Source organism: Lycorma delicatula, chromosome 2 (genome assembly GCF_047948215.1).
Source record: "Lycorma delicatula isolate Av1 chromosome 2, ASM4794821v1, whole genome shotgun sequence".
NCBI lineage: Eukaryota > Metazoa > Arthropoda > Insecta > Hemiptera > Fulgoridae > Lycorma > Lycorma delicatula.
In genome coordinates this window covers 198,019,508-198,035,326 of record NC_134456.1, presented here as the reverse complement: position 1 = coordinate 198,035,326, position 15,819 = coordinate 198,019,508, and the positions used below count along the sequence as shown (strand labels likewise).

Here is a 15,819-nt window from a genome sequence, read left to right as displayed (position 1 = left end):
AGCAGAAGAGGTCGAGCCTAAGAATTCGAAATATACGTGAGACGAAGAAGGGACTAGTTGTTACTGCCGACGACAATGACAATTAATGTTATTTCTGACTCCCTCGAGGTCGGTAAAACCGTCATGAAAGTCGCCGGTAAAAGGGAGAGGCGCCCTAAGGTCATCGTGTATGATATTGATCGACGTCTATCTGAGGAAGAGTTAATGACTCATACGGGAGCAGAATACTCAGATGGCTGAGGCGGCCTTCAAGGCTGATTGTCGACTGTTATTCAAAACGGGTAGGCGCGAGACAGAGCGTTGCTACGGTTCTTCGAGGCGAGTCCTGAATTATTTAAAGGCTTCGGAACTAAGGGAGGTTGTTTATTGACTTCTCTTCGTGTAAGGTCAAAGAATACGTAGATGTTCAACGTTGTTTCAAGTACTGTCAGTTACTAAAATGACATACAGCTAAACTGTGTAAACACCTGGTAGTAGTGTGCTCCCACTGTGGGAATGAGAGACACAAACGAGAGGAGTGTCCTAAGAAGTCGGAGGACCTGACTTATGTTAACTGCAGACATCTTCGGAAGGACCATAAGCACTCTATGAATAGTAAGGATTGTGCTTGTTATCAGAGGGTTGTCATAATGTAATCGTATTACAATTCAATGACGTTAGATGGTTAAAATTGGGCAATTAAATGAACAAGATGCTTACATTGTGTAGATTGAACTTGGCAAGGTCGCCGCTATACGTAGGGGGTTGGATGTTATCTTGTTGCAGAATCCGTACGTTGTGTCCGGTGAGCTGCCAGATTTTTCTCGTTGGAAAAAATATTATTATGGTTTTCTGCACATTTGCATTTGGTTTTAGTTAGTTAGTTATTTAGTTAAGAGAACTTAACTGTGTCTTCATTGGATAGCTCTTTAACAATCATGTTGTTTTCCGTGTGGATGTTCAGAACTTGCAACTGTATGTTGCCGTTCACCGACGTTACCGTTGGTAGGTTTATTCCTGCCAATGTTTGTAATTGGAAGGTGGTTGACAATAGCTCAAACGATCATCGATTGATTGTGTATGAGATTACTGGTGGTTTGAGTGAGCGCTACCGATGTAACGTTACGGTTGAGCACGGTAGTTTCCTGCACAGGCATGCGGACTGGAAAAACTTTGTTGATTTTGTTTCAGCCAGATTTCATATTTTGGACCGGAGTCTGGATGTTCTGGACTTGGAAGACCTGATAGAAGGTTTGTCGGCAGCTTTCATTGACGCCGCTGAGTGTTCAGTTCCTCGTAGTTACGATCGAGAGAGATTCGCTCCATGGAGGAGCAGGGAATTGACTGTTATGAAACAGGCTGTCCGTCGTTCGCGGAGAGCACCTCAGCGTGACAGTAATCCGGAAGGCGGGCGATCCTTATTGGATAATATAGAGACCTTAGATCTTTATATTTTCTCAAAGTTCGGACAGCGAAGATGAACTGGCGTTCATTTGTGTATGAACAGGTGAATAAGGATCCCTGGGGGGTTGTGTACAGGGTCCTGGCCCACAAATGATGAAAGGATGTTCTTCTGTCCGCTCTCTCGAACCAACGATTTACTGCCTGATGATGTTGAAGTAAGTGAGATCGCATACCATCAGCGGGTGAGGCGTGAGATTGCTCAGTTTCGCGGGGGGTGCAGCCTCCGTGGATATTAATGAGGCCGAGTTGTGTCAAGCTATCTGTAGTCTAGATACAGGAGGTAAGGCTTCTGGCTTTGGTCGGATAACGGCGGAGCTCCTTGTTCGCTTGGCAGGGGTAGTGTGAGAATTATCACAATAATTCTTAATAAATTTTTCTTAATAAATTCTTAATGTTTCTTAATAAATTCTTGTTTGGAGGATACTTCCCGGTGTTTTGGAAGAAGGGGATTATGAAATTAATGTTAAAAGATGGCGACAAGGATTCCGCTGTTAGTTCGTCATATAGGCCCTTAATGTTACTTTCGGTTATTGGAAAGGTCTTTGAAAAGGTTCTATACCTTCGTATAAACAAGAGGTTGAACTCACACGGTTTACTAATGGATAATCAATAAGGGTTTCTTCCCGGAAAGGGTACTGAGGACGCCATACTTCGTGTGATAACTTCCAGTCGGGAGGAATATGTCCTGGGAAATCCCTGGACATTTTTGGGGCATTTAATAACCTATGGTGGCCTTCTGTACATACCTGTTATAGAAGAGAGATTGTACTGCGAGTGAAATGGAGGTTATGCAAAGTTACTTCAGTCATCGGGATGTGCTGCTCCGCGAGGGCAGCCATGAAGTGGGGAAGACACTGTCCAAAGATTGACCGCAGGGCAGTGGTTTGGGTCCCTTATTGTGGGTGGTGGACTTTGATTCACCTCTGCGGGCTGAGGTTGCCCAGCGGGTGTCGCATCGTGGCTTATGCTGACGATGAGTTCCTGCTGGTCGAAGGAGGTTCGCGAAGGGGAGTTGAATTCCGAGGCACTCAAGCATGTAGAATACACGAGCTATGGGGGTCATCAACATAAGATGACGTTTAGCCCGGAGAAGACCACGATGACATTCCTGAAAGGCCGTTTGGCTGTGAGGCGGCGAGTCTGCGTATCAATGTCAGGCCAACGTATTAGATATGTTCAGGTTGAAAAGAACCTCGGAGTGTTTCTTAATGAGAAATTGCAGTTTAAGAAGCACCTTCAATACGTCCGCGAGGAAGGCCTGTAATGTCTTCTTCGGAATTCGACGTGTGGTCAATTCTGATTAAGTCTATTTAAGGCAATTGTGCTATATAAGACACCAGTTTGGGTGGATAGGCTAAAATTTAAAAGCTATCGGTATATTTTGTTACGGGCTCATTGTCTTATGTTGTAACGGGTGGTTACCGTACAATTTCACGGGAAGCGATGTTTGTGATTGCAGGCGTGAAACCGATAGATTTGATTGCGTCTAAGAGAAAACAGCATTATGTTGCTAAGAAATCCGGTGAATTTAGTTCGAAGAAAATAAAGGAGATAGAACAGTATGGTGTCGCCCTGTGGCAGGCCAGATGGGATGACACAGAGTGTGGGCGTTATACGCATGATCTTTTCCTAATGTTGTTGATTTGCGGGACGCCTCTTGGGTACAACCGAACAGTTCACATAGTTATGTGATCAAATTTCTTTCAGGACATGGCGCTTTTCGGGACAGACTACAGAAATTCGGCCTGACGGATTCTGGTATATTCCGCAATGCGGATTGTTGGACGATGCTTATCATATGATATACGAATATGCTAAGTATGACTTAACGCGCACAGGGACAATTTGTCGGCTTTATATTATCGGGTGGACACTAGATCTCCGTGTTAATTGGAAAAGCCGGGCCGAATTGGTGATCGTAGAAAGTTTAATTGCGTATTTGGCTAAAGAAATAATCGCTGAACGGGTGTGATGTTCTCTTGGATTTTCCTTCTTTGTGTTTATGTTTGGTTTTATTGTTATTCTGTTGCTGTTTTTGTTTGGTTATAGATTTTTTCTTTCTTTTTTTTCCGTTGGTTATGTTATGTTACATTATTTATTGTTATTATTATGTTTTGTTAGTGCTTTTGTGTTGCGTTTTATGATTCGTTGTGTGTGGAACTCATTTTTACCTTTCGGGTAGGTGAGTTCAGTTCCTTCGTTCTTAGAAAGTCATTCAGTCTTGTTTGAGACTTGGCTAGATGTGGTTTGTTTGGAGTTTGTGTTAGTTAGTAGTACACCGATGGAAATGTCGCTTATGGAATTCTTATCGGTGGCATCCTGGCTGAGGCTTGACTGAAAGATATCATTGCCGAGGTACTGAAGATGACCTCCGGTAAAGCCCATAAGGGCTAGGTACGGAGGGGATGGCGCGGCGACGGAAACCGTCACATGGAGGTTGTTTTCCCCTAGGGGTCAGGATGACAGGGACACCACAAAAAAATGTGATGTAATGTGGTATCCACCACAATGCAATTATGTTACTGTTTACTTTATTAAAGAATTGGAGAATCGTATCTCACTTTCAAATGAAATATATTTAAATGAAGTGCAGCAAAAAATGTGTATGTGTAATTTAATAGGCGTGCAAGGAAGTCATGTAGAGTTCACAGCAGATTTTCTTTATATTTAAATTTGTGCCCTATTTCTCAATTTATGTCTTTCCACTATTTGATTGAGATTACGCAGGAACGACATAACCTGTTTTTAGTGAAACTTAAAGAACGAACTTATTTTTACTAGACATAGCAACTTATATTAGCATCTAAACTTTATCTGATACTTTTGTAACTGGGCCGCTCTCTTTTGACAAGAAATAAATTTTTAGCACTTTCTCAGAGATTGTTAAAAAAAGGTAATAAAAAAATTTCAAACAAGAGTTATTTGTTCCGTATAACGGGAACAGTCTTTCTGTGATTATACGCTGTGAATGAATTTTAATAAAAAAAACCTTCTAAGAACCAGAATTAATGTAAATAAAACTTTATCCATAAAAGATTTTTTTTCTGGATTTTTGATAGAGTATTACCTTCCGGAAAATAAGTAAGATATCCGGAGGATCACCGACTAATACTTGTTAAAAATAAATATATCGAGAAAAGCGGGAAGAGTAGAAATTAGGACTGATTTCAAATGCCGTATAAAGTTTTACTGGGTGGATAATATTCATAGTTTAAATTACTTTATTAAGGAATGGAGAAGATAAATCACGAATCAAATTATATTTTCTTTTGGTGTAGAACCAAGATTTAAAATCGCTTTCTCCTGACGAAACGATAAGTAAATATAAAAATATAATTATAAGTTCCGCTTACCAAAAATTGTACTACAATTGTTGGTAAGCGGAACTAATAATTATATTTTTATATATTATTTATACCAACGGGCCATGCTAAGTAAACTTAATATAAGTAAATAATACGTTAAAACATCACATGATAGTCGGCCATCCAAATGATGAATCACCAAGAAAACAGACAGTAAATGATTACAACAGTAAATAGCCATATTATTAAACGTACTACTACAGTAACAACTAAGATTCAGTAAACAATGATTATGTCATAACACGTCATCACTAGGTTCTAGAACTAGTTCCATCAATGGACACATGTAGTCCAACACATTCAGTTGCACGTAACGTATTTTATCAAATTGAAGGCTAAAAATAATAAATAAAAGGCTGACAAAGAAGCAAATATAGGTAAATGGAAAGCACCCACCGGGTTGGTCTAGTGGTGAACGCGTCTTCCCAAATCAGCTGATTTGCAAGTTGAGAGTTCCAGCGTTCAAGTCCTAGTAAAGTCAGCTATTTTTACACGGATTTGAATACTAGATCGTGGATACCGGTGTTCTTTGGTGGTTGGGTTTCAATTAACCACACATCTCAGGAACGGTCGAACTGAGACTGTACAAGACACTTCATTTACACTCATCCTCATTCATCCATTTTTTTTTCTTTCAGCTCCCCTGGGCCGGACCGACTTGTTGGTATTACGCCGCCCAGGGGAGTGTCTTTAAACTCAAATAGGCCTCCCCACCTACCGGCTATATACCGGCATGGCAGGTCGGCCTACCGGTTAGCTCTTTTTGAGAGTTCTTTATTAATATTGCCCTTTTGGACACCACTCCAAACACCACCAATGGAAAAACTCTTGGACACCACCAATCCTCATTCATCCTCTGAAGTATTATCTAAACGGTAGTTACCGGAGGCTAACCAGGAAAAAGAAAGAAAAAAGGTAAATGGAAAGCAAGAATACGAAAACAGCTGTAGCATTACAACAACAGTAAATAGGCAGCAAAAAGGGAAGCAAAATATAATAACAGAAACTGGTAATGTACCTGTTAATAGGTAAATAGCAACAGAAAAAAGGAACAAACAGTATAAAAAAAACGAGTATTTTCAACGACCATCACTAAGGTTTAGCACATGAATCTTTTTCAATCGTCAACGTCATCACCGTTATCTAACAAAATTAAAAAAAAAAAAAGATTTGAACATTACCCTGGGTAGTATAAAAAATCTTTTTTTTAAAAATAAGATTATACAGTAAAAACCTATTAAAAAACTTGAACTTCGAGCAAAAATGACGTGCGAGTGGTAGCATCTCGGCCTTTCAATCGGAGGTCCTGGGTTCTAATCCAGGTCAGGCATGGTATTTTTCATACACTATTGTTCCATATCCCACGCACAGGTTCAAGCTTATGTGGCGATATCATCAAGAAAAAAAAATTATAGAAATTCAAATAAAAAATTTTTGGCATATACTGAGATTTTTGTTGAACATCAGAAAAAGTAAATAATGTGTCATAACAAAGTAATGCTTCGTTTCTTCCAAAAATAAAAATGGCCTGAAAATTTCTAAAATTAAAATTACGTCAGCATTTAGGGCATTCGATATAAATTTATTTTGGTATCGTGATAAATACGATACTTATTTTCAAATATTTAACTAATATAATTATTGTAATATTTTTAACTATATAAAATTGTCTTTAAAAATTTCTTAAAAGTGCATCTGAATTAAACGGTTTTAAGACATATATAACTCGTCTAAAAATACAATATTACAACATAATATTCATAAACAGAAAGCTTATGATTCTACCATTCTACTCTTCCTAGTCGGAATCTGATGATGGAAAACCAATTAAATATCGTTACAAATATGCACTGACAAAAAAAAGTCATGGAGAAAAAAGTAAGAAATATTGGGCAATTGATATAATTGAAATATGGGTAAAAAAGTACTCGATTTTTTTAACTTCAACCCTGACAAAGAGAGAAAGATAAAATCAGCGTGATTTTATCACGCAGAAATTAATGGTGAATTTCACCCGTGGTAATCATCGTTTAACCAATCCACCGTGTTGGTCTAGTGGTTAACGCGTCTTCCCAAATCAGCTGATTTGGAAGTCGAGAGTTCCAGCGTTCAAGTCCTAGTAAAGCCAGTTATTTTTACACGGACTTGAATACTAGATCGTGGATACCGGTGTTCTTTGGTGGTTGGGTTTCAATTAACCACACATCTCAGGAATGGTCGAACTCAGAACGTACAAGACTACACTTCATTTACACTCATACATATCATCCTCATTCATCCTCTGAAGAATTATCTAAACGGTATTTTACCGGAGGCTAAAGAGGAAAAAGAAAAAAATCATCATTTAACCAGCTTTAATAAAAGGTTCTCCATTCGAACCGTACGATCTTTTTGTACGTATATTTAAATTTTACTTTTTAGCAAATGCACCGATTTTGTTTTTTAGTTGTCGGGGAAATTTCTTTGGAGATCCCGTAGGAATTTTAGGTTCTTTCGGAAGCTATGAAAAAGTTTTTGAAACGAAAAATCTGTTTAACCAAAAAGTACATAAAAATGGTTAATGCAGACTATTTGAAGGTACGTTTTTGTTTGTCATCGTGGTTCCAAGCTTTGTTACTTATTGTACATAGTTCATTTACAAACATATCTAAAAGATTTAAATATGTTCATTAACTGATTTAAAAGCGGATTCGCCAATAAGTGTTTCCGGTTATGTTCCGATCTACGCATGACTAGCAAGCGAGTATTTCTATCTTCAGCTGTTTTATTTTGTACCTCTGCACGGTTCCGTGCAGAGGTCGGCCGACGCAAGCATTTTCAGCAGATTGGTTTGATACGGCAATGAGAACGTTGTTCGAAAGCCTCATTTGATATTATTCGGTATTAAAAAGAGCCGATGTTACTCTAAATTACTTTATAAAACTTATAATCAAGTCAAAGTAGGAACCTGAAAAATACATATTTATAAAAAAAAATTAAAACCTACAACAAAAAATTGAAAATTTGCAATGAAAATTAGAAAATTTTTAATAATTATATATATATAATTATCATAATTATATATTATGATAATATATAATTATTAAATTATATATTATCATAATTTCTCTACAGAAACATTTTTTTCCAGAAAAACTACTAAAATAAATGAAAAAACAAAACAGTTACTCATATGTTTAGATTTACTGAGTTCACTTCAATTGAAAAAAACATTAATATCTAATAACCGAATAAACTTAAATATTAGATGAGTCTTAACATCTCTGAAAATAACTACAGATTTATTTATCAAAGGTATGATTGCATAATAAAATGATGTTTACAAAATAAATTATGAAATAATGTTATTTATTATTATTATTATTATCGTGCTTAATAATTTATAAATATTTAATAGCCTCAATTCTGTAATGCAAAGAAGATAAGAATTAGAAATGGGTAAATATAATATGGCATTGTACAATAGATTTTGAGAGTGTCTGCTTATTTATTATTAAAACTGTAGAGTAAATATTTATTAAGCAAACAAATGTGAAAGTAACTTATTACGCTAGGGTAGTCTTTTAATCGAATACCCCCTCGTTCTGATTTCAATACGTAGGGGGATAGTGTGGTAAAACTACAAACCTCCGATAATGTCACAACCACTAAAACTTGTACAATTTCTAAGACTTTCCTCCATTTTGATAGAACTTATTTGCATTAACAATATGATGTACTTGAGCTTGGAGAAGGTAAAAACAAAAACACCTCCTAATAGAAAGAGTTTAGTATCTTTTTGCTAGGCTCAGATTTCGGGGAGCGGATTTTGAATACATATGTTAAATAAATTAAAATATATATAACAAAAGAGAATGGAAAATCTAACTGCAGGAATCGAAAATATAAACATCACTGGCATCTGCTTTCAACACACGAAGATGTGTGATTCAAATTATAATCAGCCATTAGAATTCTGAAGGAGATTATTGTCTTGATCTTGATTAGTAATAGCAATCTCTTGTATTCTGTGCAAGATCTTTTTCAAAGGTATATGCAGTTTTTCTTGGGGTCTTTCCGGTATTTAACTTCCTTGAGCTACATTCGGAAAGAAATTATACAAAGTCTCTCTTTCATCATGCTTACTCTATGATTAGGAATAATTCGTTCAAGAATATTATAGTAAATTTCAATTTTGTCCACGGCTCAAAAGTTTGGAAGATTTCCCGCTCTGCAGGAATTTGCATAACAAACATCTGTTCTTTTGAAATACAAAAGTTTACCCATAGAAGGAGAGAACCCCTCATCATAATACGGCGATTTTATCATGATTCTATTTCCACTTTTGCCCAATTTAATTTAATTTTCAGGTTTCTCGATGTAAATATTTATCCTCTCTTGAATCGTTTTCAAAGTCCAATAGCCTTTCGTGAAATCTACTACACCATAACACTTTTCTCCTTAAAATACAATTCACAATCTTCTTTCAAGTTGTATATGTTGTTATCTGAATAAAACCAAACAACTGAAAGCTTGTACTTATCGTCTTCTCTATATGTATTGGTTGTTTGAGATTTGATTTTAATATAAATTCTGTATGTATTAGGTTATTGGTTTGCTTGGCATTTCTTACACCACCACCACCACCCCATTCAATCACCCTAAAGCATAAGACCGAATGTCTGTGCCACAAACGGCTAATGAGCCTGGAAACAGCTTAGCGACCTGTGTCCTAAATAGCTCCTAGAGCTTACCTAAAAACGTGAGCGGACTAAGCACGGTGCTATACACCACCGGCTTACGTGTCCCAACCGCTCATTTATCATATATGTTTACTAAAATGGGTAGGCGCACCCCGTCCACTACTAAAAATATATGACATCCATAAATTAAAATTTACTTTGTCAAGACAGCAATTCGCTGCCACGCCTAGGTCGCTGAATGCCAGCAAGTACCTGTCCACCATATTAAAGCGCTTGGAGCCCTAATTGGCTGGTGGTCAGCCATGTATCTCAAGGTTAGCTTTCCACAGCAGTGAGTTAGGAGTCTTTCCCTTAAGTAAACTACCGATGTCGGTTGAACATAGCAACCGCATCAAGGACAATGCGGCTCTCGCCACATTGACTCACCGCTTGTGAGTGGCCAATTTTCCCCTTGACCTCTAAGTTCCAGGGTGGCCCGGTCTCTGCCCCCCCCCCCAAGAGCAGGGCAGTCAAACATCAGGTGTTCATTTGACTGCTGGACCTCCCCGCAGACGCACAGCTCATCAGCCGCCAGGCGAAACCGAAACAGATGTTGGCTCAAATTAACATTGTTGGTGAGCACCTGGGCACCCGTTGCCCTTAAAAACAAACTCGAGGCATACCATTCCCCCCAGATCCGCTATAAACTTGTACAGGGGATCTTCCCTTAGTCGTGATGTCCCATTCCAACTACCATGATTCCATCGCTAGGCTCTTCAGCCTCTTCCGCAGGCGGAAGATGGGCAACTGAATGAAATTTAGATCCGTTGCATTGCGATCACCGTCCCGTTCCGGTACTGGCTCGGCCCGAAACCGCATCCCAAATATCCCAACCAAATACCTTAACATGTATTAGGTTAAACGATTTCATCTTTATATAAAATGGATATTACTGTTTATTATAAGGTATAAAAAATTACAATCTCTTGCCACAGCCTTTTCGCGCAATAATAGTCGGAAGCTTTAGGTGTGAAAACAATTTATTGCTATCTTATTTATAAGAGAGAAAGCGGTCTAAAATTTAAGAATCCCTACGTTATTAGTAAATCATTAGAACTGGTAGCATAATTGGATTTACAAAAGAATTATAAAAAAGTAGAGAATATTATAGGTCAAATGATTGCTTATTTTTAAAATTCTTGTGAATGTTTAATTCCTGTAGATGAATGTGATAAAATTTTTTTATGTTAAAAAATTGATTTTTAAAGATGCTGACCTAAATGAACATGTTATGGATTTAATGACTGCACCTACCATGCAGTTCATATATGTTCATATATTGAGTTCTTCTTCATATATGTACTAAAGAATGATAAATTTTGATTTTAATCCTCGTGTAAGCGAATTACATTTTTTTTAAATTTAATTAAGAAAGAAATATGGATCTATACAACTATTAAGTCAATTTCAGACAGATAGAAAATTGGATTAGAATTGATGCGAAGAAACAGAAGACTGTTACATTAGGTTTAACTTATCAGTTGTCTAAAGGTAATGACGAAATTTTGCTTACAAATGACTAACATTTAGTAGCAGTCAGAGCATTGAAAAAATACGAAAGGGTTAAGCTTTACATTATTGTACAACCAGATTGGTAGCGGACTGTTGAATGATATTTTGACTATAGCGGAAAAGAAAGTTCCTTTTGTGGTAAAAATTAGTCCTTGAAATAAAATTGCACCTCTCTTGAAAGAGAAGCTTGTACTGTGGTAAAAAGACTTGCTTGATAAGGAATTGGATAACGTAATTAAGAATGATCCGAAAGATTCTGGTTTGAAAAAAATAATTAAAAAATATATATATTCTTTACTTTCTGAAGGTAGTACAAAAAATAAACAAACTGAAGTTCCTTTATTATCCGGTGATTTACGTAAATTCGTTAAAAAATTGGGTATAAAATATTTTAAGGGAGTTTTCATGCGAGGTACACTGCCAACCATCGACCCCAATAAAATTGAATGCGGTATCAATAACTTTTCTACAGGAACTCACTGGAAGTGTTATTTGAAGAAAGATAACAATGCGGTTTATTTCGATAGTTATGGTGATGCACTTCCTCCATTAGAACTTCAACGTTATCTAAACATTTTAAAATGTTTAGAAGCTCTTAAGTTTTTTTAAAAGGCATTTATCTCTCAAACATTTCACTAATAGTAAAGAATAACAAATATGAATTCCAATCATGGTTTTCTTCCGATCCTATTGTACTTAATGATGAAGCAATGAAAAACCTAGAAAAATATTTTACCAATAAAATAGAGGCTAGGTAAAAATGAATCTCAGATTAAATCTAGAGAAGCATTTGACGGAATTAAAAATGAACTAATTAAAGATATAACAAATACCATTAAAGATATTTTTACACTCTATTTCTTTCATTAAATTTTAGTTGAGTATTAGAAATAAACATACAAACAGTGTAAAACCAGATATAAACAAAAATGATTGTGTCATTAAAATTCTGTTGTCTATATTAAAAAAAAAGATAATCGGTAAAAATTCTCTTAGGAATTCTAAGAAATGAAGCCATACTTAAAACTAACCAATGTGTAAGGGAATTAGGAGTGAATTCAATATTAAATTCTATAAGAGATTCTCTTAGTAAGAGTACCGTTTCTATTAGGTAATTTATTGTCGATTAGGTATTAGCCTTTGCAATGTTCACGATGGTAATTTCAATAAATACGATGATATCAATAAATGTTATTTATATTTCTATTGTGCGATTGATGTTCTAAAGAATAAATGAAAACTAAAGAATTCTATTGATTTTGAGCTAATAATTTACTGCATCTTAAAAATGTAGGATTCAAGTGTTCCTTACTGATTTTAAAATAAATCATAAATATATTATATACCTATGTGCAGAGAATAATGAACAAAGAAGTGGTTGATAAACTCAGTTGGGAAAATATTTTTCTTATGTATAATAAAAGTCGAATGCAAGAGATGATTAAAATGTTTGTCAATTAAAAACATTAAACGAATCTTTGAACGAGGGAAATCTTGTGAAAGCTATTTAACGTGTAGTGAAAACACGGTTGTTGTAATTCGAAGATATAATTATGATTATAAAAAGTTAATAAGTGTAGTATACGAATTAAAAATGATAAGTTTTGTCTAACACGGAAATAGTGAGATAATGAAACAGGATAATGTGTATGTATTAGCTAGCTATGATCTGCTAATAGTTGTTTTACAGTATGTATGCAATCTAAATTATTAATTGATAAATGAACTTATTTTGATTAAAAAGATGAAGTAAAATGTTAGTTGAATATTTTAATGTTTTTTTTAAAAATAATTTATTGACTTATTATGAATTATCAGAACTAATTACTTTTCAATCAAAACTACGGTCGGATATCGTTTTTACAAAAAAAAAAGTATATAACGAAGATTTTTTTCATTAATATACTCGTATAGTTATGCGTAAGCGCAACTTGCTTTTTTATTGAGGACAGTTCGACGTCAACAGATTACTTACATCTTATAACGAGTGGATGTTGATAGCTAAATGACAATGAGCTTGTTGGTCTATAGGCGTGAGGCTACCTAGGGGTCTTTCGTCAAAACTCTTTTCTTCCTTTCTCTTCGATTCCCTTCACCCGAACAATTAGTACCGTAGCTCACTCCTATATTTTGACGGCGGTGTCGAGCAGTTCAAAAATAAAGATCCACAGGTATAAAAGCAAAGTGTGCTCGCACAGAATTGCAGCTGCTTGAATTAAAGATCCACAGCTATAGACGCACTACTCTTTGGTGTCTGGCAAAGAGTAGTTGAGTTGATGTATCGGTACTAGGTTCAGAAACTGTTTTCATCTACCTTTTCCAAAAATTTTCTTTTTTATAACAGACATGAATTTGGTAAAAAAATATTAATGTTATCCCTAGAAATCGTTTCACGGATCGGTAATGATCGAATTATTTCGGGCGTTTATCGATGGGCTGAATTTTATAAACTAACTGATACTATTAACACAGAATATTATAGACAGTTTACGTATCAATATAATGGTGTTTAAGATTTTATTTGGCTGCGGTTCATTAAAAACAAGGTGGAAATTATTTTAAGAGAAAGTTAAGTCGAAATTCTCTTGTTGATCCAAATGATCAATCTTACAACTCACGCCAACGCACGTACATTATGCCCTTACCTTTTTTGTTTTTTGGGGTCCCTGGGTCATGAAACGTCGAAAAAATGCAAAAAATCCATACCCCATTTTTTGATAGTACTTTTCTTCTGGCAGCATAGCTCTAGAGCTTTGTGGTCATGAAATTAAAAATTGCTTCGTTTTCAGAAAATGTTTTCTAATTCGGTTGATTTTCTTTACAATAGTTTTGTTAACCATTATGTTACTTTGTTTAATAATTATGATATATAATGTAACAATAATTTTCTTCATAGAAAATATTTTATAAAATAATTAATAATTAATTATTTTTAATTTGCTTTTGAATCGTCTCAATTTGTAAATCTTAAATCTTTAATGTTAGATCTCTGTACGTTAATATTATTAAAATTCTTATTTCATTACATCTTATTATACGAGTTATGATGTAATTGACTATTATTATATCTACTCTAAGTAGCTATAAATGAATAAAAATCGGATATGATCTAATGGTTTCTAAATTAAAATATGAATTATCATGTATTCTGTATTCATTTCTACTTCTTCACCGCTGTTAGCAAAAGCAAAGTTTGAATCTTCTAATTTCTAAAGGATTCATGTAAGTTATAATCTCACTTTTAGTGCTAAAAGACTCATACGCCGTACGTGTGAATTTTCTCCCTTAGAAAATGTGACGTGTGGAACACATGATTTCGTTAGCAAAGGGAAGAAACAGCTCTAGTACATTTCAGAGACTGTACAAGACTACACTACATTTACATTCATACATATTGGATCTTATAAGGGGAAAGCACATCGGTTCGAATCCGATTTCATTTCCTTCTTTTTTTTTAACTTTTTTTAAATTTAAATATATTGATTTATTAATAATCATTACCTATGACTGTAAAAAAAATTACAATAAATAATAATTAATTATTAAAAGTTAATTAATAATAAACTTTAAAAGGTTTATAATAATAACAATAAAAAAAATGAAAAAATATCATTAAGTTATTAATGAAATAAATTTTACGTACTTATCATTTTAAAAAAATGTGTATATCTAATTTAATAGGCATAAAACTAAGTCATGTGGTGTCCACATCAGATCTGGTGAAGCATCTGATTATTCTTTTTGGTTTTCATTTTGTTGATGGTTACATCATAATAATTTAAAATATAGTGTTAGATAGATATAAGTCATATTTATTTAAAGAGTAATAAAGGGACATTTACTCTATCTTAATATTTCAGGTAAGATTGCTGACTTAATGATTGTATAAATATGTTAATAAAAAGTAATATTTTACAATTGTGTAATTGTCCACTTTTGTTAAAGAATTGATGGATCGTACCTTCAAATGAAATAAGTTTAAATGAAGTGCAACAAAAAATGTGTATATTAATTTAATAGGCGTACGTTGTCTACATCAGATTTTCTCAACATATGGATGACAGTAGTGATCTCGGAGCTGTCAAAAATTGCAAAGAAAAGGCGATAATATTTGACTTACTATTTTGATAATCAACATACGAAATCTTGAAAAAGGTTATGTATAATCATCTGTAAACTAGCATTTACCATGGAGTAAATAAAATTAATAAATTGTTAGATTTAATCGTAAAAAAACTAAATGGTTTATACCAACATTTCATTTTAATGAAGTTTATCATATTAAAAAAAAAAATTACTGAAACTGAAAAACTTTTGCTTTAACTATTTTACTTTATTTCATTATATCATATCGTAATTATTTAAGTCATGGGAATAAATTCGCGACTGAAACTGTATGGCATAATGAATAGCTTCTATTCGACTTTCACATCATTCAGAAGCTACAGTCCAGGAAACGGATAGAAGTCTATCAGTACACCTGCTGTTCTGTAGAAAACCATTCTATCCAACCTCTTGAGTTATCAACTTGTTATATCTAAAGGTAACAGAAATAAAGTTGTGAAATTACAAATAGATAAATCTTTTATCGAAAATTTGTTTCTTCATTATTTTTCTAATTTTTCAAAATAAAGTGTTTTAAATTAAATCAAACCTTACAGCTTATAGATTTAGAATTTCATCAACTTGTTCGGGCGCGAAGTAGAGTAGTGGTAAAGAATTACATTATTTTTCATTTTATTAAAGTTGAAATTCCTTAGTACATATTTTTTTACGGT

General features: G+C 34.5%; 1 protein-coding gene across 2 annotated transcripts in view; it reads right to left on the bottom strand.

The window, feature by feature from the left end:
• The window catches only part of LOC142319561 (facilitated trehalose transporter Tret1-like), a 151,966-nt gene that overhangs the window by 113,116 nt on the left and 23,031 nt on the right, over positions 1-15,819 (bottom strand). The window lies entirely within an intron of this gene.